General features: G+C 41.5%; 1 long non-coding RNA gene across 3 annotated transcripts in view; it reads right to left on the reverse strand.

Annotated features, from left to right (window-relative positions):
• Positions 1 to 21,943, reverse strand: part of LOC306838522 — a 123,670-nt gene that overhangs the window by 65,841 nt on the left and 35,886 nt on the right. The window lies entirely within an intron of this gene.

Genomic DNA, 21,943 nt, shown 5'->3' on the forward strand with positions numbered 1-21,943 from the left:
TGAGTGGAGAGCCTTTTTAGAACCATATCAACATAATAATCATTTCCTATTTATTTAGTCAGAAGCGTAAGCGGAGCAAAGTTCCTGCTGTTGGATCACTGAAGAGGTGAGGAAGTTATGAGGCAGAGCATGGTGGTCCGGTTAGATGGAAGTGAAGGGGCTATGAAGGATGTGAGGGTGAAGGGAAGTGGGTATGTTTAGTTGGTGGGAGTTGGATGATGTGTTCTAAAGGAGAACAGTAAGTGTGTGTGTGTGTGTTTTGGAGTGGTTGATAGGGGCTGAATGGGGCACTTGTTTTTAAAAGGAGATTTCTGCTAGCGGCCCCCTTCGTTCTGTTTATCGTGCAGATTATAGTCACTCCTCATAGGACAGGTAAAACCAGGAGGAGAGGAAGGACCCATTCAAAAGACATAAAAAACCCTGACACTCTTATAGAGACATCATGATCCCAGAGGTGCGAACAGAACAGGTGTTGCTACACGGCTGGCTGGATTTGCACTCTGTCTCAGCTCTCTCCTTCTCATCTCTTTCCATTGACTGACATTTATAACACCAACAATGGGCTGTTAACCTCCCAGTAGCACTTTATGATAGCGAAAGATTTGCGTTTTTATTAGGGGCGACTGTTGAAATGACTGCTCATTCTTCTCTCCAGCTCTGGGACGTGTGATTTGATCCGCCTGCGACACAAAGTCCAGAGTCTGCTGCCAACACACTGAGGATGACGCGGACGAGCGGTTCACTTTCTGAACAGGGGATTACTGTGACAGCACGACAGCCAGGTGACCCGTAGTTTCTCTGGGTCAAAGAGTCGTTCAGGGAACTGAGCAATAAAGACAAACAAATTCTTTCATTTTGATCTCGACTATGAAGGTGAACAAATATATCTTAAAATATATAATAAAACAACAGACTCATGGACAAAAGGAAACAAGATAAAGTCTATTTCTACAACCATACATTGTGCCAGTAACAGAAACAGCCTTTTCTTTCTTAAGTACTGATACATATGACAATTGATAGAAAAAAAACAGGACACGGTTTTTAAATAAAATAGTGCTACATGTGTGCAGGACATTAACAAAGAGATGCTGCTTTGTTCTGCAGGGCACAGTCTGAATGTTCCTCACAGGAGCAATAAAAGAATAAAGAACTTGTCCTGGCTTTAGATTAAACACTGTTGTGCAAAGATGCATGTCCTGAGAAAGTATTCCAGGTATCCCAGCTGTGGGAGTTCCTTCTTGTAAAACAGTACTATTATGTTATATACAGAAGGTGTGTGTTTGTTGATAATGCCACACATAAATGTCAACTGTGGTAGACTGACTCCTACACTTCTAGCAACTGTAATCATTTGACTCCTCCCAGAAGCTTCTGCAGATGATGTTTTAAAGCTGCAGGTGTTGATGAAAGAAATCAAGTAAGACAATTGCAATAAACTAAACTGAGCCAGTGTAAAAAAAGAAAAAAAAAAAAAAAGGAAAAGAGAGATGGGTTTTTATATCTTCTAACTTGCGTGTCTGCATGTACATCTAAATGCATGGATATTAGTGGAGGTGTGATGTGCGAGGCAGCATCCAAAGTCATTCCTTTGTTGTGTGGAGCGGTGTTGCCCTGAGGGCTGCAGCAGCGTGAGTTTGAGCTACGTGGTGCTCTGGAAACAAGAAAAGCGGCTCTGTTTTTGGATGGCTGTCTTGGCTTTGTATGAGCGCTTGCTGGCACGTAGTCAAGATCCTGCCCCTAGAGAGGGAAGATTAATGACAGCTAGTCACGGAAAGGCTTTAAAGCAGCAGAGAGAGAGAGAGAGAGAGAGGAATAGGAGTGGGAGAGGGAAGATGGACAGAAGGGGGGGGGGGGGGGGGGGTGCAAGGTGAGTTAGTGTTGTTTAGTGGGAGTGAAGTCGGTGTGATAGGTGTGACTAAAAGGTGTGTGAGTATGTGTCAAAAAAAAAAGCCCAGTACAAACAGTTTAACAGATTAATTCAAACCTCAAAAACACGCCTAATCATTGTGAAAACAGTGAATGCAAAGACTTGATGCATTCTTACTTGAATTTCATCACATTACAACAAAGCTCTGACAGACATTTTACTCACCCTGCTCGAGCTCTCGATGCTCAGCACCCCTGCCAAACCCAAGGGAATGTGAGAGATAGCCAATTACACAGCTTTTGTTTAGTTAGGGTCTAGAGTCTAGACATTACATCTGTACCCTGTCCTGAAACAGACAGTGCTCTGAGTCCTCCTCATGCACAATGTTTGCCCTCAATAAGGGTGTCGTATTGTACGCAGGGTTCCATGGGAACATTAAACAATATCTGGAAATGTCAAACTTTGTTTTTGCTGGAGTGATTTATGCTGAAAAACAAAAAGGCTGTGTCTTCTGTATGGGGAACTGAAACTTAGAGAAAAGAAAAAGTGAATAAATAAAACTGTAGGTATAAACTGGAACATGATTGTTCTACAGTCAAAGAGCCAAAAGCTGGGGTGAGTGCAGGACCGCTAACTGACTTTTCTCCTTGTCTTCAAGTCCAAACCCAGAAACCAAAGTCCCCGGTCGCAGGGTTGTCCGGGGTCATGCTGAACTCACTCTCCTCATCACCTCTTTCTTCCCTGACCACACTGCAGATGACCTCACTCTCTTTGGAGTCCCCGACAGATTTAAGCATTTCTACCAGGGATGAAAAACTATCCAGTTTTGCTAAAAGGACCAAAGATTCCCCAGAGAGGCCCATTTCTTCCGTGTCTCCTTTTTTTTTGTTTGTTTACTTCACTCTGGAGTTGTGCTGGATTCCTCCATTATAATGCAATGGCAAAATGCTCAACTTAATGGTGCCAGGCTATTCTGACCACAAGAATGAAGGAAAGTTGTGCTGTTAAAAATGATTTATCTTGGGAACATGGGAGTGTAGAAAATGACTTCACAAGACAGTGTGTTGAAATATTAAAGACTGACTCAAACTTTCTGGGAATAATATTAATATTGGACATAACTTTAGTTCATAACTGACCTCATGCGCCAACAATCAGAGGCCATGAATAGAGAGGGGAACTTAAAAGAAAAGTTTGTGGTTGGATGGCGATGATCAAAACTCACCCTAAAAAGGCGCTAGAGTAGCTGACCTGTTACAGTTCACACCACATGGACGGAGGCTCAGTTCTGGCCACAGCAGCCCAGGTTTAATAACATTTTACTGCACTTCATTACCTCTCTTACTTACTCTGTTTCTGTCTCCCTCCAGCTGTCTCAGTCAAATAAACAAAATGTTACCAACACAAAACTCTAAATATAAGAAAAAGGTGGCTACAGTCAGTCATTTTCTTTACATGAGAATTAAATCATAATGCAGGCCTTTAATTCAGCTTAACAATGCTGTTACCTCAATTCCTACCTTAATTTGTAGTCCCAAAAGCAGCTGAGCACGCGCGAGAGAGAGAAGCCGGACACCAAGGCAGGGAGTGAGCAGAGGATTTTTTTTTTTTTTCTTTTTTTTTTTAGAGTTTCTGAGTTCCAGCCCAAAAACAAAAGGGCCAACATATAAGCAGTGTCAGTGACACATAGAGTTTAGATGCTATAAACACTGGGGGGAGGTGATAGCTCAGTACAGACCACCCCTTACCTACAACTGCTTTGTTTTTAATTGCACGTAAATTGTGTAATGTATCATCGTTATTATGGAAAAACATTGAAGCTGCTTTAACATTAATGAAGAGTGTTTTGAAATAATAATTAGAAATAAAACTGACGAGGTCTGAAAATCATTTTGCATTTAACATGTTTCTGTATTTGTGTCATAACACTTCACAAAAACAACTTCATCCAGAACTTCTGTCCCCACATCAGGAGAGTAAGTTAACAGGCTGCACGGAGAAGAAACTCATGCTGCACCACTCACTGAAACCTTTCAGTATTTCCATTTGTGCACCTGGAGGAAATTAATTCAGCTAAGGCAAACAGTCAGACGCAGAGGTACCTTTCAGCACCGTGTTATCTGGCAAACTACAGAATACAGACATTATTCTCTGCAGCTGTCTTATCTCTTTATCAATGCTTGGATACCTCTAAATTTAGGTTTTCTGTTAAAGACAACAGTACATCTACAAAGATGCTGAAAACTCTTCCATGCCAATCTCTATACTTTCCTGCTGTTGGACATGGCTTTTTATTAAATCACCTGCCACCCATTAGGCGGAAATGACCGGGGGGAAAGCAGAGTGGGCGGCAGGGAGAAATGGGAAGAAGGGAGGGGTGCTATTGTTGGCACGCTCCCGCAACTCTGTAGGCTGGGGAATGTGTAGAGGTGGAGAGTGGGATTAAAGTGAATAAATATTATCCTTTCACAGAACTGCTTTGAAACAGTGTTGAGCAGCACATTCAAAGCTGTATGGTTCGGGTGACATCATTCGGGGAAAAATTGCTGCTATGGTTACCCATACTAAAAAAAGGAAACAAATGTTAAGCAGTAACAGAAAATGACTCAACAGTTAGATGAAGAATAAAAAAATTAAGGGGGGGTAAGAGCTTCAATAAACTTAAATATTAAAAGATTTATAGTAAGCAGCATGTTTTTAAGAAGTTATTATATATAGTTACTGCCATTCTTAGGGGCGAGGGACTGGGAGCGGTTAGAGGAAGAGCAGCAAAGGCTGTGTGTGCGCTTCTGGTGACCATGAGCCCAGGAGGAGGTGCCCAGTTTGATTGTTGTTTACAAGCTGCAACAAACATGCTCATGTTCAGGTGATTTTCATCCGGCAATAGTTTTTCTTTCCTGCAACTGTTTGTGTGTCAAGAAGACTGTACCTTCTCCTTTTTCTTTTCCTTTTTTTCCTTTTTTTATTTTGTTAGAAATGGCACAGCTGAAAATAAAAGAACACTAATATATCATGAATTGTCATATTTTGATGACAAGTACTTTTTATTGGGTATATCATATCAGGTAAAAATCACCAAGCACTGGAGGTGTTGTTTGAAAAAATAAACAATATAGAATAGTGCTAATATAGATTAGCACATTTAACTGTAGCTGTAACAGTCCGATTATTGAGATTTAAAGGCATAGACCAACACAATTAACCATAATGTTTCAAACAGAGGACAATCCTTTGTCTTTCACTATCCAACAGTATTGGTTACTGTGATGATCATGTAAAGGATGGAAAATGAAAGGAAATGGGGCTACTTTTACCATCTGTTGTTGATTAACAGCATTTTTGTGAACTTTAAGGGAGACATTAAAAAAAATTACAAAACAATAAACTAATCTATGCAATCATAACTGCTTTAATGTTAGTAGGTGAAATTCCCAATCTTACATTAGTTTCAGTGGTTCTGGCGGAAGCTAGCACTTTATTATCCCTTGGGGTTAGCCGTATAGGAGATAGCATTGGGCAGTGGACCCTCAGATTAGACTGTGGTCATCAGAGGGTGATGAAGTCTACTCAGTACCATAGTAAGGAATAGAGGCCATCTTTGGTCCTGGGTTGTAGGGCACAGAGAGGGCAGTGTCTGGGAAAGAGGAACCCTGATAGACGGGCACAAAGGGGCCATTGGTTTGGCCGAGATGCTGCAGGATTCCAGTCGGAGTTCCGTGGGAAGAGTTGGGGTCAATGAGACAGCTCGCTCTCTCTCTATGTCTCTCTCTCTCTGATCTGCACTGTTACAAATGCAAGCTGGGGGTAAAACTAATAAAGTAATGAATCCACTGTTTAAACAGAATAGCTAATGAACTGCACATCTGGAATGCATAATCAGCAATAACAGACATATGGGTTTTAGTTATCTGTAATGTTGAAGAGGCATTCGAAAAGTAATGAGCTGTGTTATTAATCCAACATACATCAATATTTGGATGTTGCCTAATCTGTTAACTATATGAAAGTAATTACACTGATTCCCTATAGGAAAGTTATCTCCTTAATCTGTGCGTGTCTTGGCTTATTTCAGAATATGTTGCAATCCTGATAACACACTCATTTCCATGGAAAAAATGCATCACTCTGATCCAAAGCTATCACACATGTCCCATTGTTCATCATGCAAACCTGAGCCTCTGCGAGCCAGCTTTACACTCCTGTTGAACATAACGCTGCAAATGCATGACGATTCGGATGTGGTCAGCAAATGCAGGCAGGTAGAGGACAATGGACAATCAAGAAAATACCAACTGTGTCAAAAAACCTGTCCCTGGACTTCTTCATCTCATGAACCTGTCACTGCCTCAGTCTCTAAGGTATACTGTAAATGGATGGCCCTACCATGCTGGCTTATTGTAAAAATATGCCGAAGCTTGGCAATACTATATTTTCAAGTAAAGCTGGTGCTGAGAAAAGTACAGGGAGGGAAAAAATAAAACAGAAAAAATAAAACAGACATATTTTCAGCCCACAGCTGCCACAAGCTAAAGAGAAAGAAAGAGAAGAGCTGTGGTCAATAACATTACGATTAGTTACAGAGCAAAAGTCAATCCTGAGAACAAAGCAGTCATATAGATAAATACAAGCAACTGGTGTTATTTTGGGATTATTTCAAAGTGATAATGCTCTAAAGTACTGAGAAACAAGTCAACACATACGCACAAACATGCAGGAAGCAGCAGGATTTTGTTTAATTGCCACTTAAGTCACACTCCTTTCCACCCACTGAGTGTTTACCCCTCACAGCCACTCAACAGACTGCTGTTTTGTTCTGTGATGATGCACACGCTAAATTAGTGTCTGTTGGAGATAGAGAGCAATGTCCCCTGGTCTCTATGTTGTCTTTGAGTCCCGACCTTTGAACTGTTGACTATAAACTTCACACTTACCTAATGTTGACATCCATAAAATAAATAATAAGGAAATGCAGACAAAGGGCAGAAACACTGCATGCACTCCTTCTTGAATATTAATTAGAATTCAGAGGTAACAGGGTATGTATCACTTATTGTAATTCTTATTTATTCTGCCTTTCATTGCTATTGACAGTTTGTCTAATTTTGGCATGTGTTCATTGACTCTTATGTACAAGATGGAAATTAAATATGGCAAAAGTAACCATGTGTTTAGATTTTCTGTTGCCATGGTAACGAAATAGTATCGATATGGTTTTGTTTTACTATTATAGTTCCAAAGTTCAAATTCTAGAATAGTGAAAGCTTTACATCGGCCATGAGGGGTTCTGTTTGCTTTGAGTTAAAAAAATAGTTGCAATGGTGATTCTCACCTCACTGAATTTAGCACCTGTAGCAGCTGTCTTAAAGACCCTTAGAGATAACAAGGGACAGGGTGAACAATTCTAATCAGCACTAATGATTAATATTCCCAAGCCCCACCAATGGGAATCAATCTATCCTGTCCTGAAAAACAGACATTAGAATAGACAAAAATCCATCTGCTCTTCTTATTTCTGAATATTGGTTATCTGCACAAAGTTTTCCATGGTATGTTTAACACAAATTTTGACCAATCTTGACCCCTGGCCTCTTAGTCGTTGCCCCACTTCCAGCATCTATCCAAAAGTCAACTGTTCTTCTCCGTGCCTCTTGCCCTGCTGCAGTCTTTTTTGACCCCTCCACTGCTCTAAAACCCCCATGACCTCCAAGACTCTACCCTGCCTCCTCCTGCGCCTCCTCCCCACCCTTCTGTGCCCTCCCTGGCACCTTTGCCCCACGGCCCGGCCTCATTCATCTAGCCACCCCTCTCCGGCCAGGGGAGCTGAAGGCCCTCTTTGTATGCGCTCCCTGGGAGATATTAACCCCCCGTCTCCGTGCTCCAACCAAACAAAGGAAGCACTTACTAACCGCTAAAGCCTTAACAAACAGCGCCTTTCAAATGAACCCTGCTCCATGCGGTGCAGAGGGAGGGGAGTGCCCAGGAGAGAAAAGCCCAAAACATTTGCTTATTTTCGCAGATTACAGAAAACCTGGTGCTGCTGTACTCGGATCTTGTTGAGGTGACTTCTCTAGGTTCCTACTTAGACTCAGTGGAGCAAGGAAGGAAGGAAGGAAGGAACAGTCTAAAACAAATACGGACACACACAGACTAGAAGTGTCCGCTTGTGTCAGGAGGAAGTTCTTTCAATACAAGAGTCCTAATCTTAACTCTACATTAAGCTCTGACTTCACATCTTACTCTAACTTTTAGTCAACATCCTGCCTTGTTGATTGAACTGAGCCCCTTTGCTTTGCACCACAGCTTCTTTTTTTTTCCTTTTGTCAATGAGGAATTTACTCTGTGACAGATCAAATTCATCATTACAACCCGTGACTTAATGGCATGAGAGGCAGTGGGTGATATTGGTTGAATTAGATGTGTGCAATTGGACAACTCAAAGATTAAACATTGCTAGCCTGATACTTATTAGAAAAACTGATATTAAGCTAATGGAGTTTGAGACATGTGAAAAACGTCATATCAATGGGACTCGTAGGTGTTCTGGCCAATTAAAGTTTTCCCTTTTGGGCATGAACTTCAGTACCACCATCAGGTCAGTTAGAGTCGCATATCTTGTCCAGCTCTGGTTGTTTTCTGTCTTATGCTCATAGCAGCTACTGCTAAACTGAACTATGGCATACGACAAACAAAAACCAGCAAGAACTTAACCTACCATTTTTAAGATCTGACCTATTGATCAACACCTTCGACAGATTATATAACACTGAATGTTAAACATGCAGTGCTAGAAAAAACTAGGCATCTTCTATTTGCAAGTAAAACACGTCATGTGTAACTACTTTAGTTTGTTCTATTGATGTGAACCAATCAAGATAGTAAAAACACAAAGCAATGACCTACACTAACAAGCACAAAAGACACACAGCAGAGTCTCATGAGTGAGTTTCTGGGCAACAGTGTAGTGTGGTTGAGGTTCACAGCAGGATCCAAATTCACCCAAGCTGCCTCTGAGGTCTGAAATAAATCTGCCAATGACCTTTTATCCTCTCAGAAATGTGCACTTTATATTACGGGGGAAATTACTTTATGATGACTTTGCCCTCAAACGTTTTGGCAGCTGGATTGCTCCTTGGTTATGAGCGAGAGAGAGAGAGAGAGATTGGGAGGGGATGGAGAGATTGAGATCCAGATGCAGTATAATGATATTTTATTGTACTGGAGTTTTGTGAGGGTTATGACCCTGCACACCTGTGAGGAACAAAGAGAACAATCACACACATCATTATCCATGACATGTTACACCAGCGCGTGGTTGAACAATAGGTCAATGACCTCTGAGAGCAGTGAATGCACTCTCAGCAAACGACCATGCAATCATACAGAACAATCGTGCTGTGTAAGAGCGATGGTGTTAAATTTCAAGCGCTAAATCCTGACCAACATTTAATATTGAGTTAAGAGATAAATGGGACACTAAAACGCAGCAGTAAAGAGTTTTACTGCCATTGTTCTGCTGAGGTGATAACCATTGTTGAAACTGCAGAGCACAACCTTTATTGGATGTCATTACACTGGGACGTGCGGTTAGTTTTATGCCTTATAGTATTTATGAGTGTCATCACTGGCTATTTGAAATCTGAGAGACAAAGACTGTGTGTTTGCATCTACATGTAAGCTATTGTAGGGCATGTTTGATTTTTTTTTTTCTCTCTCTCTATGTTTGTCATATTAGTCATATTCGGTGGAGCTCAAAGGTGAAGTTTCACCCAAACGTTGGCATGCCTTCTTCTTTTCCCTGATCAGTGAGTCACCAGAGCAGTTCAGAGACTCAGAGCTGGTGGATATTCTTTCATCAAAAGGCTGCCTGTCCTCTCAAGGTGTGCCATCACCTTTACAGCTGTCAGGGCTATGTCTGCAGGCCACTGACTTCTGGCTTTAAGTTGGGACATTAGCTAAGAAAATGATGAATAAAAAGGTTACAGCCAAAACACACATCCATTTGACAAACTAATTGAGAAGCATCACTGTAAGTAACGGCAGATTTTAACTAATTGGTGCTTTTGTTTATCCTGTTCTTTTTGACTGACCTCTTTTTATGTCTTTCAAACAAATCAAAAAAAAGTGTCAGTTTTATATTGACATTCTAAAGTCAATCTTATTGCCAAAGACTGCTTCTCCTGACAGGAGAACGGAACTATATGTGCTGTAAATGTTCATCTTCTCACTGTCCAATCCAACATCCCACTGTCCAAACACATGAAATATAACCCTCTGTTCACAGGACAACACGAGACCCAGGAGGAGTGGACCGGCTCAGGTCCAAGTCAAAGGAATCATCTTCCCACATCTGAGCTTTCTGCCAATGAATGAGGCTTTGTCTGCAGAGGAATGAGATCCATATCTCCCATTTGGCATCGCTCGTGTCGTCGCTAATCAGAAGCAGATGAGCAGACAAGTTGTGCTTAGCACTGACTGTGTACGTTAGCAACTTAAGTGTTTGCACGCTTGAGTGTATGCATGTGTGTGCAGAGCTTAGATAGGTCTTACTGCTGAGCTAAGGGGACATGACTTGAGTTAAAAACAAGGTTTATGTAGAGATCAGAACATGCTAATGTAAAACATGCCCTCTGTTCTGAATCACTTTTGATGACTTCAGAAGTACTAAATGCACATGTTCCACTGTTAAAAATGTCAGCTGGTCAAAATGGTTTGATAAGAGTCCAAATGTAAGGTTTGCACTCTGAGATGTGCAGTTTTATGAGTTAGTCACGGGCACTACAGGAGGGCAGGTGCTTGGAAACTGGTTTCTAACAGTTGCAGAATATTAAACCACAACCTTAAGCAAACACATGGATTATGAATCATAAAGATCTTTTTATTTTTATTTTAAAAAGAAACCACAAAGCAGACTTGTTATTCAAATGGCCGTTTTTGGTTGACTTACTTTACAGTATGTGCAGCATTGTGATGCAAAATGCGCCGTCAGTCAAATCGAGGACATATGGTCAGTTCCTATGTTGGAAGTAGATGTCCCACCAAAGGGGCTTTTTAAAAGCAACTTTGTGATGTTTCTCAAACCACGCCGTTCCCAAACTTCTCATTGCCACATTCATTCTGTACAAAGGATCTCTGTTCATTCTGGCCTCTCTCAGTATCCCTTTGTGAACTTAGTCGGCAAGTCCTCTGCGCTGGAATGCTTGTTCTCAGGGTTAGGAGGTAAAACGCACACAGAGGGGCACACAAACACATACGCATTCACTTTCCCACATATTTCTCAAAGACAGCCGCATTTAGACGTCACAGAGGCAAAGACAGGTCCCTGTGCATCTCAAAACGGTCAATATGTCGTCTTCAATTGAGATGTGCAGCCCTCGCTGTCATTCTGATCAACCACTCCTCACGATGTTTAATGATAAAGTGACTGTCTAGACCTGAATGGAACAACATTTTTTTTGTAGAAAAGAAGTGAAGGAGACGGAATATCAGAGGGATTGACAGGAGATGGAGAAGGAGAGAGGACGCAGAAAAGAGTGAGAGCTTGGGAGCTTCAGACGACCTCTTCACCAGTAGAGACTGTATTAGGGGGATGAATGTAGTCCTTTGTGCTGGGCAGACTCTAGGCTCCAATGTATGTGTGTGTGTGTGTTTGCGAAAAAGAAAGAGAGCACTAGGCGGCCCAGGCTCAGGGCCTACAGATGTCTGGAGCTGCGCCGCTCACCCCCGGCCTTCACAGGCAGCAAGCAGCTGTTGTCAGAGAGAGACAGGCCGCCCCGGAGAGACTGGGAGGGGGCCAATGGGCAGAAAACAAGAAAGAGGCTCTTTCACAGCCTGGTATGTCCTTCTGGATCCCCACACAATGTATCCTTTGAGGACCCAGAAGAATAACATTTAGATTTAAAGTTTTCTCATCCTGGGAAGTTTGGGTCAGCTCGCTCAGTTCTGCCGCTCTCTAAACTGTTGAAGGGTTGATGCTGAGGTTAGGGTCAGAGCTTTGGGAAGACTGTGGCCGTAGTTAGGAACGGAGCCATCACTGCAGTCTTCGATCCAGAAGCCATGGCACCCAGAGGTATTTCAAGCACCCCTTGACCAACACAGACAAGAAAACGTCAAGAAAATGTCAAGACTTTTGAGGACCCAAAGTGTTGGCACATGTCCGTAAAAGCTACATAAAGAGCTTGACCCTGACAGCCATACGATATATCATCTAACTTTTTTATCACAAACACAGTCCAGTGTCGATCAGGATTCAGAGTTCCACTAACCCTAAAATCCCAGCAGGTGTTTATGAAATTTGCTCCCAGCACCTGCAGAGTCCAGGGAACTGAGCCACTTTGTGTTTCCATTACTCTGCAGTCAAACAAGGCACAACACATTACTTGTTGTACTGCAGAATGTGCCTTGACATTTTTTTGGAGCCAGGTTTGTCAAGATATTTCCACTGAAGGATTAAGGAAGTGCAGGGGTATCCAGGGAGGAAAGGTTTTCTCCGTGGTCTCTGTGAACAAGCTTGGTCAGCTGGACGCTGAGGAAAGAAGGAAGGAAGGAACTTTTATTTCTGCTTAACTGCATCCATAAAAAGTCAAGAATGTCACGTTGTTGGAACAAGCGCGAAGGCTTTACCCGCTGGACCTTGGCAAAGATGATTACACCTGTGGCAGTAAAATGTAAATGAATGCCTTGTAAATAGACTTTGCATGATAGCTTAAGAAAGTAGTTAATGGAAGGCATGTTAGTTTGTAACAAGACAATTATCAAAACTCAATATACATAATAAGCTGGGAGGCATTCTTCATAACCAGTTCCAGAGTTTGAACCTGTTTTTAAGCTGTAATCTACAGGATGTTCAAAAAAGCTGTAAAGAGGGACATAACAATAAAGTAAATGAGATGTTTGTTTAAATCGAGTAGTTATTTTGCAGTGTGTCCCAAAGTGTGGGCCACTAGTATCTTTGAAGCTGTTGTAGGAGGGCTACTAATTTTGTTGCTTTACAAAAAGTCGCTTGTGAATGAAATGTTCATTTTCACTGCAAGCTTGTTGTCCCACACATGACATTATGTTTAGGAATAAAGAGGCTTCATGTTGAGTGGTGATTTGGATGATTCAAGGTTTGCATGAGGCTGGGATTTCTGTATTATTGTTATTGGAGAGTGGCGTTATTGAATTTGGGATTTGAGGCGCTAATGCAATAAAACTATGCTCTACTTAAACCACTCGAAAGTAATGACACAATTGAACAGAGAGAGAAAGTGAAGGGGACAAATAAAGACAAGCTTGTGATACAGACGGAAAGACGTTTTAACAGACAAACTTGTGTCTTTATGGTAATTCCTGGAAACCAGAATATTTTCCAATTCTATGTCCTACATCTCCAAGGACATCTGACACAATATTTTGTTTAGTATTTAGGGCATGTGTGGGATGGAAGAGTGGGGCAGCTGGGCACGGCTGACGTGTTGTAATAAGAAAGGGCAGGGTGGCAAAATGGATCATACAGAGAGGGATACTCTGCCAAGACAAATACAGGGCAGAGCCGAGGAGACGCATGGCTGTCTGCAGTATATGCCAAGACCAGAGTAATGGCATGTTTAGGCAGGAGTGAAAACCAGCAGATTAGGTGAAATCCTCTGATTAAGTCTGGCAGTAAGGGAGATAAAACACATTTTGTCAGTCAGACAGTATTCAGTAAAATAGTGCATATGCTTGACTGAAATGTATGTTTGTGTATTCACATTATCACAAAACTATTTCACAATCCAGTTTACTCTCCTCTTCCAGACATCATGGAGTCCTTCTGGGTTAACCTGCTTCAAAGAGGACTTGGATCTACTTGACAGCCTGGATATCAGAGGTGCAGATACTTTCTAAAGTTGCTCAGCCTTGGGTTATAAGGCACAGACACATTTTGAATTAAAAAATGTGGAAGTCTTTGCATGATGTCGAGTTAAACTTCATCACAGAGTCATCAACAAAAACTAAATGCCTTATACTGTGGAAAAAAACGCATGCTTACGTGGCTAATGACTCATGCTACAAAGTGAGTCACAACGCCTTCAGTTTCAGGAAACTAAACTATGGCTTAACTCAGATCAATTATTTTGGGTATAGCATTATTACAACAGAAAATTAAAGCGATGTTTAATATTTGATTTATACTCAAAGTTAAGCCAGTCAATGTTAGGAAATGTTACTTAAAGAAGGAAACTTGTTTTAATTACAAGATTACTACAACTAATAAAAGTAACTTGCAACGTTACTGTGTTGCCCATGAAGATAAAAAAGGAAAAAACAACAACAACTCAGTACTCACCTGATAACAAAAATGAAAGCCCCTTAGCGCTTAACCCATACCTGTCAAATGTTCCTGAGAGGCATCTAGCTTACTGTACGTGTGCCTTTGAACACGTCGACTCTGGCCTCTCTTACAGTTCACAATCTGTAACTCTGCAGCCCAATAACAGGAGAGACAGACGCAATATGAAAGTCATAATAATGGGTATACTGTCAACAAGTGAAGAGCTGCACTCTCCACTATCTTGCTTGCTGAAGTAGCTCGCTGCTCACGTGCAGCTGCTGTACCGGCCCATAGAAAAAAGAAAGAGACGCAATGCCGCTACTCCTTCTGCTGCTTCGCTATAGCGCTGTGTCAACCATGCGTCTGACCAAGGGACACTGAAGGACGAAAAGAACTTCAGATTCTTTCATAAGCTGGGTATATAATGGAAACTGCATGTTGTATGGACACAACACATTTGAGACCAACTGACTAGATCTATGGATGCACAGATGGGTATAAGTACATTACTCCAAGATCGTAAACAAATAGTTTTAAAAGAGATTTCTGGAGACTCATTTTGATTGCATGTTTAATTGAAGAGCAGGAAACCTTTCATTTGATTTTCACAAACTGTGTTGAACGAGTCCCGCATATCTTTCACCATTGAGAGTTGCAGGAACATTACTATTGGAAAGGTATGAGATGGAAAACACAAGTGAGGGAAAGAGAGGAGGGAAAAAAATGGAAAATGTTTGAGAGAGAGACAACAACAGGAGAGAGAGTGGAACACTGGAAACTAGAATAGCTCGACCACAAATAGGCCCTTTCACTGGAAGAATGTATAAACATACGATGGAGTTTCTTGGGAAGTCTGGCGATCTCATGAATGGATTGTTTGTTTGTTAGCCACTGAAATGATGCGGGGAGCACCACACGAGACGATCACAGAGACAGGAAAAAAGCAGGAGCATTATGTTGAGGGGGAAAGGAGCGACTTATTTCTGCAAAAGCAGTCGGTATCACTGCTCCCTATGGGCCTGTAGTCCATCATGGAAGTAGAGACAACCTTAATGGTCACATGGATATTGAATATGATGGGTATTGAATATATCTCATGCACAGTATCTCTCCTCTGTGTTACTTTCTGCTTTTAAAAGACATTAAAAATAAAAATCGCATTTATGACACAGACACCAAAATGTTTCCCAAATCTTTCGCACTATTAGTTTTTAGCAGGCTTCTGTGTTATTTATTTTCATTTTCTGAGGTGGGAGAGAATTTAAATCAATATGCATCACGTGATAATTTCAGGTAGTTGGTTGAGAATTGCTCGCACTGTGAGCTTTATAATGTACACCTGTGCAGTCTTATGCAATCCAGAACAACAGCGCTGCCATCATATCTCAATCTCTATCGAGCGGAGTGGCACTGCTCTGAGACAGACCTCTGAGTGTGCAGTGTAAACATGATGAGCTCCAGATTCAGTGGTATGGAAGGAACGCGTTGCACACAGATCCCTTGGAAACTGCCAGTAAGTGTAAAGGTTTTTGTCAGTGTGATCATTCAGATTAGGAGCTGCACGTATCGCGCATGTTTCTGTAAAGATTCAGAAATATGTGAGAACAAAGAGCACTAATGTTGATGCTACTTTGAATAAGTAGCCACCTGTTTTCAGTTGTGTGTGTGTGTTTCTCTGTCTTGTGAGACAAATTGTTCTATTAGGACCCTGATGAAGATGGAATGAGGAATCCAGACAGCAGGAGGTGGAGGAATGGACAGAGGAGGGGGAGAGAAGGAAAAGGACCCCTATGGGCTTACCAAACAGCCCAGGAATGTGGTGGTAAAAAATGAGTTGGGCTCTCTGGCACAAGATGGTCCGTGTGACTGGGTTTAGATGATGGCCGTGACAAAGACCCCTTTCTTACTGACTTTAATAACTACAATGCGCTGCGGAGCCACACACAAGCAACCACTTGTTGTAGAAAAAACAGTGATGCGCACACACAAGGAAAACACCTTAAGTATTCAGTGAAAATGCACTTTGTAATTCCTGTGTAGAAAACTGATACCGCCCTTAAGATGAATGTTTGATGCACAAGATGTTATTTATACATTGATATGCCTCGAGGCATCAACTGTAAGCAACTTCTCTGAGTACGAGGGGAGGACATTGTATATCCTTGACGTCCCCATTAGGAAGCAGATTATTGATTCCCTTTTTTTTTTTTACCTTGCAGAAGACAAGTTGTGAAAAAAATCGACGTCAACTCATTAAACTAAACCTTTAGGCACTTGTCAGTTTTCCCAGGCCCCGAGTCTGGGGCCCCACTCCTGACCTATAAAAACATATGCTGGAATAATTGTTTTAAATCGTCTTTTTTTTGGATGCATGTACATTGTTGGAGTCACATCTAAACACATGAACCACAGTGTATTCACTGATGACCAGATTTTAACCCAACATATGCATTGTGACAGGAGCAGCTCAGTGCGACAGTGTGGAGAGACAGGGAGATGATGCAGCACTTGGCTTTATATGACAGGAGGAAAGACCTGTCCCTGTGTATAGATGAGCACAGAGTGGGAGGAGCTACAGGCTCCAGACCAGTCACAAAGAGAAGAAAGAGACGGGGTCACGGCCCAGCTAGAGTCGGAATGTTTTTCCAAACCGGTCAAATACCAATTCCATATTGTTCAGTGAAGTCACCCACTCCCACATAACCACTGACACACCCATCCAACCCCACCAAGTTATATCCCCCATCCTGTCTCGCCCCTCCACATCTGGACAGTGGTTTCCATTGCATTCCTTGGGGTCCAATGCTTTCAATCGCTCTATTCACATGCAGTTGCAACCCTGCATGACATGCACCTTACACAAGCGTGTGTGTGTGTGCGTGTGCGTGCGTGTGTGTGTGTGTGTGTGTGTGTGGTGTTGGGGGGGAGACTATGTCCTCTAAATGTTATTCTCCGCCATATTTGTGAAAGAATGATTTCAAACACTAAGCAGGTGGCCAATGCACAGAGCTGCTGAAGAAGGTTGATGTAGCTTGTTGTACTTGACCAGACCTCCACCCTAATTAATAATAATTAGAATAATGTACCCCAGCTGGTGGTGAAATACTCACTCTGGTTCTAGAGGACCAGCTGTGACTGCCTCAAGGGTTTTAAAGAGTTAATTATTTGAAAAATATCAGAAAAAAATCAGGTGAGTTGAAAACTGTGTACTGTTCAGAGAAACTCTTGGGGCCTGCATCCAATCAAGGCACTTTTAGTTTCAGAGTTCACTTCGCTGGCACTCACAGATCTGGAAGTTACCCATAAAAAGACAGACTACTTTCTCCTCCAAAACGGTTGTTGACAAAGCTGATTTCAAAAGTCCCACACCTTCCTGACTTTGATTGGTTGCTGACAGACGAGTGGCATTAAAAAACTTGGCGATGTTCCAAAAGTTGAAGCGTTCTCAACTGAGATCGCTGCAGCAACAGAAAACAGTACAAAAGCATTTTTTACAGCCAAAACATTTCAGAAACCTTGGAGACATGCACTTTACAAACTCAAACTTGAAAGAATTGTAGCACAAAGGCAGAAAAAGGAGGGAAAACACAGATGGCTTTAAAACTGAACTGTTTGAAAGTAGGAACATGCAAATGCATCAGTTGAACATGGATATGATGTGATATGATGCTCTAGCACCGTACACAACTTTGGCCTTGGCATGGTTGAAAAGTGGTGATCTGAAAGGTTCAGTTGCTGATGACATGCAGGACGTATATTCGATTCTTGCATAATCTAGAAGTCCAGGATTGTAAGAGGGCTGTATCTGAGCAAAACGACTCACAATAAGCCACACAGTGAGTCAGGCAGCAGTCAAGGTCTCTGCTTTGTTCTGCATTGTTAGACGAGAGAATTGTCACAATGCTGCTATCATACAGTCTATGGCCTCTATTTGACAGCTACTAGAAGTGTTCACGTGGAGTGTTTTCCTTTCATGTTACTCAGTGTGTGCATTAACGTTGTGATGATAATTAAGTATTGTGTTTGTTTAAATCCTCTCCCTTGCATGACGTACACCTAACTAGCGGGTTATGCAAATTGAAAATATTCTACTTCCTCAACTTGGCCCTTGTATAAGGAAGTACACAGTACAGGAAACAGTGAGGTAAACCTATATTCCTAAAATCATAATGTCCTAATTTAAACATGGTCTTAGTGCCTCTGGATATTTTTCCTCTGCTGCCCATTTGAGACGCTGTGATCACAATGCTTGTGGACTTCAGCCAGAACATGTCCTTGGCCGGAGACAAGCCATTTCCCATCTCCTTCTGATTGGCTTTCACCCCGGCCACCAGTTCAGGTGTTACTCTCAACAAAAGGCATCTTGTCCAAACTGTCACCCTTCACATTCCTAAACGCATGTAATCCCAGCTCCACTACATCATAGTGTTACCACAGGTGACGAATATCTGCAGCAGACACAGTGTGCTCTTTGTTCCCCGTATGTTTGGTTTTCCTCCTTAAAACACACAGGATACAGCCAAGAATGGACACAGGCGCTGGTGAACTACACCGGGTGGGATTCATTAGGAATTTGAGTCACAGACAGGTGTAAAGATTAGAGACTGATACCTCGCACCTGTTGAGGATAGACATACACTCATCAGAGTTTGAGTGTTTCCAGTCTCCTTTTCCAGTTCATACATCAGACTTTAGACTTCTGAATGTAATCACCTTCATACCTAAAGCAAAGACATCAAACTCATGCACTAAACAATGTGGTCTATATACAGTATGTCTGCAGGGTTTTATGCGTTTACCATGAGGGTGCAGAGGCAGACACACAGAAGGGAGATTTGTCTAAATGAATGAAAACAACTATAAGAATTGGGTTCATATAGAAAACTCAAAGTGCTCTTTATAGACAGTGAAATCTCTGAACACTACTGTGTGAAAACTCTTGATCCTTGGAGCAACAGCCAACCTCTCAGGTCTTATGGTGCAGACGGGGGACAGGAGTAAAGGGCATCCAGCCATAGCTTCCATTACTGTCTGATGCCACTGTTTCGAGTCTGACTATAGACATGTTTGAGAGAAGTTCAGATGACCTCAAAGAGCGGCTTGTTAACTCTACATTCAGATGGCCATTTACAAAGAAGAAGAAAAGTTATATTGTAGTCCGCTCAAAGCTAATTTAAATAGAACACCCCCCCACACACACACACACAGACACACAAACTATTTCTCTGCGTACAGACAACAAAAACAAACCAGGACACTTCTAACCTTAAAGGAATTATGTCGCTTACTGTATTTATGTATATTTAGACAAACAGCATAACAATCAAGAAAACAATGTTAAAGAGTTACACAGCAGAGACCTTTTGTGGAAACAAGTCAAAGTCGATTTCAGGCCAAATGCAAGTCTGAAAAAATGTTGTAGTGTCAAAGGATCAAACAATTAACTTGGAGATAGTTTACAAAAACTTTAATGGCAGAGCCATTAATCTGTAGCAGGATGTGTTCTTTGCACCTTTTTCCTGTCTTCCTAAGAGACGATACATTTCAAATGTTGATAAGAAAATGCTGTACATTCAAGGTTTGCCCAGTAGGTGGCATTACTACACAGCTCAGGTGGGCTTATGTGCAATGCACAAAAGAGAAGAGTTTTCAAATGAGTGCACACAGACAAATGTATTTCTTTTCGTATGGTGATGATGCTTTGCATTTGAAGGAGTCCCTGCTTTTCCTGAATTTACTATTCAATCATCAGTGAAACTAACCAGGATGGAATTAAATCAGGCTAAAACACTACCTACTGTATAATCTGCAGTTTTATTGCCTTTGGTTCTCAAGTCAATGTTTCACCAGACCAGAGAAACACACAACCACTGTGGCCTTTCAAGTAGTCTGCACTGAATCTCTCCTGCATCCTTATCTGCAGAATCTATATAGAATCACCCTTCTCTCCTTTGGATGATGCTCTGATGATTTCCACAGTACTATCATCAGAGTCACGGTGTACATTGTACTCAGATGAATTACCCCGGGCAGTCTAAGCTCTGAAACCCCCCGCCAGCATCCTGCCTCATTCATGAGCAATTACTGTTCCCCAGACCCATTCATCATAACAACACAGCCTCGGTTCCGCTGAGAGCCGCTAACTGATGATTAGAGGCCCCACTGCACATATCTGCAGGTAGTCCACAATGATGGAGGCTTTGATCTCGATGTGATGCAATTTGCAGGACAGCCTTTATTCTAAACTAAATAGAGACATGTATAAGGGGGTTCATGATTTAAATTCTATACACTGTTGCTAGAATTTGAAAGTGTAATGTCAACCTGTTGAATGTACAGACTCTAATTACAGACTAGAATAAATACAATATGAATGTATTATTTACGCTTCCACAGCAACTACAATAAAAGTTAGAATCACACAATATTGGCAAACTGTTTTTAAATTATTAGTGACGATTGACTGTGTAAAATGTTGTCAATGTACTTGTGTTATGTAGACAATGCTGTATCAAATACCACATTGCTTAAAGAAATAGGACTGAAGATGACAGTTTTTTTTAAAGCATTGCTTATTTTTTAGAAGTCGCCAAAATAAGTCAGTTATCTCAAGTACTGTTTGATACAATGGCCAAAGAGACAAAAGAAGGCAGTGAAGAATGAAGCTAAGAAGACAAAAAGAATGACTGAGCACGAAGCTGGTAAGCATTGGACAGGCTTTTACAGATTAGCGAGAACTTTACAAAACAGAAGGCTTTTATGTTTTACGACAGTGCAGTGTCTTTGGGGGGGCCACAACTGAAATTCCTCCAAAATGTTTCTTTAAATAGTATCTAAGTAAACATGTTGTAAACTTTATTCTACTGTGATCTCCTCTTTAAATTCATTTCCTGCAACACCATTTTGCATACACTGGTTCTTTGTCATGATAATTGTGGTTGTTTCAGTTTTTCCAACGATCATTTCAGCATTTCTTCCAGGGGTTATTCAATTCAGTCATATTGAAAAAAAAATATTCAAGGAAAAATCCCCTGATATATGGTCAGCTACTTTTTGTTCCCTCATTATTTCACCTTTTTCCTTCATTGCAAAGATGCCTGGCAACACAGCACAGCCACCGCCAGGGGCCATCTGTGTCTTTCTGCTCCAGACATGCCTGCCAAGCCCCAAAATCATGAAATCGCTGCAATTTTCTCACTTCATATATTTGTCCAGTCTCTACTCAGAGACAGAATGTGACTTTGGAGCTTCAGTGAGGATCACATATACATCATTTAATCTAAAATCTTTTCTTTTTTTTCTGTGGTCTGAAAAGCCGTTATGACCGAGATCCCCTGCAGAGTACAGCTGCAGGTTTGTGTGAGAGAAATCGTTCCCTGGTCAATAGGGCTTCGCATGATCAGGAGATCACAGATAACCCACCTATACCGTCAACAAAGGTACCAATCATCTGTGATTCAGTGAACCGCTTGTTAAAACAGACGGGGACCAGTTTCTTGTGAAGCTTTCTGGATGTAATGTGAGCTCTGTGAATCTGGTTTAATCCGGCGGATAGATCTAAAGGGATCTGAAAGCCTTCTGTAAGAGGGAAAGATCCCTCTCCAATAAGACTGAAAAGTACAACTGGAAATCTTTTCTTCCTTTAAATCAATAATGCCATATCAAGACTTCAGAAGGGGGTATTCCTTGGCTTATCACGAGCTACTTCAGCTGATACAGGCGGTATCTTTGTGCTCTAACTTCTAATTTGCGCGTTTCACTACCGCCAAAAACCCGAGCAA

Source organism: Symphodus melops (genome assembly GCF_947650265.1).
Source record: "Symphodus melops genome assembly, chromosome: 17".
Lineage (NCBI taxonomy): Eukaryota > Metazoa > Chordata > Actinopteri > Labriformes > Labridae > Symphodus > Symphodus melops.